The sequence below is a fragment of the Myotis davidii genome, unplaced genomic scaffold, assembly GCF_000327345.1.
Source record: "Myotis davidii unplaced genomic scaffold, ASM32734v1 scaffold143, whole genome shotgun sequence".
Classification (NCBI taxonomy): Eukaryota; Metazoa; Chordata; class Mammalia; order Chiroptera; family Vespertilionidae; genus Myotis; species Myotis davidii.
Window position 1 is genome coordinate 8,900,883 of NW_006294876.1, and position 3,794 is coordinate 8,904,676.

The 3,794-nt window shown below is 44.4% G+C and overlaps 1 pseudogene; it reads left to right on the plus strand.

Moving 5' to 3' along the window:
• On the plus strand, positions 1-1,376 carry LOC107184055 (annotated as a pseudogene).
• The last annotated feature ends 2,418 nt before the right edge of the window (positions 1,377-3,794 follow it).

The following is a 3,794-nucleotide window of genomic DNA, read 5'->3' on the forward strand; positions in this document are numbered from 1 at the left end:
ATAAGAACAACTAGCATTTGGGGGGCAGGTGGCGGGAGGGAGGCGTGCGGGGCGGAAGAGGACGAGGGCGGCTCACTGGCAGAGGGCCTTTCTCACTAGCGCCGCCGCTACCTCTGCTGGGGACCCTGGAGGTCGTGGTGTCCCGCCCGGAGGACAATGGGGCTCCGTGCGCGGGGCTGGGCCATGTTCATCCATGTTCATCGTGGGGACGCTGCTGGTGCTTGCGCTGCTGAAGGCGGTTGTGGACATCGAAGACCCGGCGGGCTCTTCACGCAGACAACCTTCCACATTTTCCCGTACCTCTACTACGGAGCCAGCAGGGAATTCCACATTCGTGTCTTCCGTCAATAAAAGTGAATCTTCCCACAGCGCCGTGGAACCATCTACAAATCCAGTTTCCCCAGTGACAAACACCGCCTCGAAGTCCTCAGCAAAGCCATCAGCTCCAGTTTCTTCAAAAAGTGTGGCAGCCGTCACCTTGAAACCCACGGCAACTTCTCAGATGACAACACAAGGGGTCCCAGCAAATATGACTTCCACCACCTTAAAGTCTACACCCAAAATAACAAGTGTTTCACAACACACATCCACGATGGCCACAACCCACAACAGTTCAGTGACATCTGTTTCTTCATCAGTAACAATCGCAGCAGCTATAAATTCTAAAGAAAACAAAGGATCAAAATTTGATATTGGCCGCTTTTTCGGTGGTATTGCATTAACACGGGGAATGTTATCTATTCTTTACATTGGATGCAGAATGTATTATTCAAGAAGAGGCATTCAGTATAGAACCATTGATGAACATGATGCCATCATTTAAGGAAATCTAAGGACCAACAGAAAGAAGATTGATGCAATCCTATCGATTAGTTTAAGCCAATATTCTCTTTTATAAAATAGTATGAACAGGTCATACACATAATGTACAATGTTTTACATAAATATTCCTCATGATTGCTAAAGGTAAAAAAGGTTTGGTTTGGGTTTTTAATGAACATTTGGAGCGTACAGTTAACACAATGGTTATATTCACTTTTAGGAAATATGTAAGACAAGTCCTGTCTCATTTTCTTGTGGCATTGGTCACATCGGGCCAGTAACTGGAAGACATTTCAAATAGGAGCTTGTCACACACTCAGGGTGTTGACTGTCTTTAGAACTTAGTGCTGCTCAGAGCTGGATATAGTTCGCTCATGCCACAGAGCAGAAATGTTACGAGTAAACCAGGTCTTAAGCATGATTTTAGTTTGTGTCTCTTTAGAAGGCATCAGTATTTTATGTTTTAAAGCATAATACTTGGTTTAGAAACAAAATGCATACAAACTCGAAAAAAAATCAAATAAAAGCAGAAACTTTACTGGGGCTTAACCCTGTTAGCCTGTATATTTTTTAAAAAACTCCTTTCGAGCTTTCAATGGCAGTTGATATAATTATCTTTTTTCCCTCTGTGATTTCAGCACACTGCAGCGTTTAACGTGATAGTGTTTTAAAGACTTAGTTGTTAGTATTATGTAAGTTAGATTATTTGCTACTGTGAGAATAGCCTCACCACTGGAAATTGCTTTTTTTATACCCAGCTATTAATTACATGTTTAGTGAATATTTAAAGATATGTAGAGGTGCTTTCAATATATAGAAATGTTTAATGCAGCATAAACACACGTAATTAAATAGAAAATATTTTAAAAAGAACAACTAAACTGGGTTTTTTTGTTTTTGTTTTGTTATCCTCACCTGAGTATATATTGTTTTTCATTGCTTTACAGAGAGAGTAGAAGAGAGGGGCAGAGGGCAGAAAAGAGATAGAGAGATAGAGATAGAGATAATGGTAGCGATAGGAACATCTAAGTGAGGGAGAAGCAGTCACTGGTTGCCTCCCAGCCATGCCCACCCTGGGAACTGAACCCTGGACCCTTCAGTGCCTGGACCGATGCTCTAATCACTGAGTGACACTGGCCAGGGCAGTACAACTAAACTTAAACAACTGTCTCCAAGCGGGTTCTAGAGGATGCAGGGACGAAGTTAAGCAGGCATTTTTTTTTTTTCATTAAAGAGTAATACCTATGAAAGGAAAAGAGAAAAAGGAGAATTGGACAGTAAAGCTGTCAGGTTGCTATGCAGACTGGGTTCTGACATTCTGCGTTGGCCTCACTCTCCTAACCTCCCAGCAGAGCTCCTTCATGCTCATTCTCAGGCTCCGTGTCCCCGTTCTCAGCTCAGCGGAGTGTCCCAAGTAGCTCCGGAATCCCTGCGACTAGCTTGAGCTGTCAATCATCTGCCACCTTCACTATCTATTAAGTTGTTTGGTTTTCTTTTTTCCCCTGTTGTTAATTATTTATTACGTCTATTGCAATCCCCCTTCAGCCTCGCAGTTAAGCAAACAAAATGCGACTTTGAAGAGAGGCATCAGGTTTAGAATGTTCCTTTCTGATCCCCAAATCAGCTACCGCAGTGCTCACAGAGCTGGCTGTATTCTGAACGGTCCCCTGACTGTGTGTTTATTCTCTCACTGGGATGGAAGGTCTGAAACCTGTAGCCAGTTCTTCATCTCTGTGTGTAAGGCACCCATCACAGCCCCTGAAACATGGAAGGATGACAAACTGCTTCCTAAGGGTTGGGGATGAATGAACTTGAGGACAGAAAGATAAACATGACATTGATGTCCAGACACACCTGTCTAACGGGCTATTTGACCCAGACTAAGGCTGTATTGCAGTGGAATACACTGTGGATAGATGTTTGGCTTTTTTCCTGTTGTTATTTATTTATTACGTCTATTGCAATTGCCCTTAAGCTCCCGGCAGTTAAGCAAACAATATAAATTTGACTTTGAAGAGAGGCATCAGGTTTAGAATGTTTCTTTCTGATCCCCAAATGCTCACAGAGCTGGCTGTATTCTGAATGGTCTCCTGTGTTTATTTTCTCACTGGGATGGAAGGTCTGAAACCTGTAGCCAGTTCTTCATCTCTGTGTGTAAGGCACCCATCACAGCCCCTGGAACATGGAATGATGACAAACTGCTTCCTAAGGGTTGAGGATGAATGAACTTGAGGACAGGAAGATAAACATGCCATTGACATCCAGACATACCTGCCTCAACCGGCTGTTTGACCCAGACAAAGGCTGTATTGCAGTGGAATACACTGTGGATAGGATGTTAACGGGCTATTTGACCCAGACTAAGGCTGTATTGCAGTGGAATACACTGTGGATAGGATGTGCTGAGGAAAAAGAGTCCATTGAGAGAAAGAAAACTTCCCATCCCAGGCCTCCCAGCCCACCCCAGGTCTCCCTCTGCTTGCAGACCTGGTTGTAATCCCCTTGCCCAACACTAGCAGAATGCTTGGGGGCTTTCTACCAACCAGTGTACAGCCCTAATTCCAGCCCTAATTCCACCTGTCCCACAGAGTTTGACTCTGGATCAACCCAAAATGAGTGGGTGATTCCATTTTCTCCTAGGATTAGGAACATGGAATGATGACAAACTGCTTCCTAAGGGTTGAGGATGAATGAACTTGAGGACAGGAAGATAAACATGCCATTGACATCCAGACATACCTGCCTCAACCGGCTGTTTGACCCAGACAAAGGCTGTATTGCAGTGGAATACACTGTGGATAGGATGTGCTGAGGAAAAAGAGTCCATTGAGAGAAAGAAAACTTCCCATCCCAGGCCTCCCACCCCACCCCCATGCCTCCCCTGCTTGCAGACCTGGTTGCAGTCCCTTGCCCAACACTAGCAGGATGCTTTGGGGCTTTCTACCAACCAGTGTTGGCAAAATAGGTCCAGC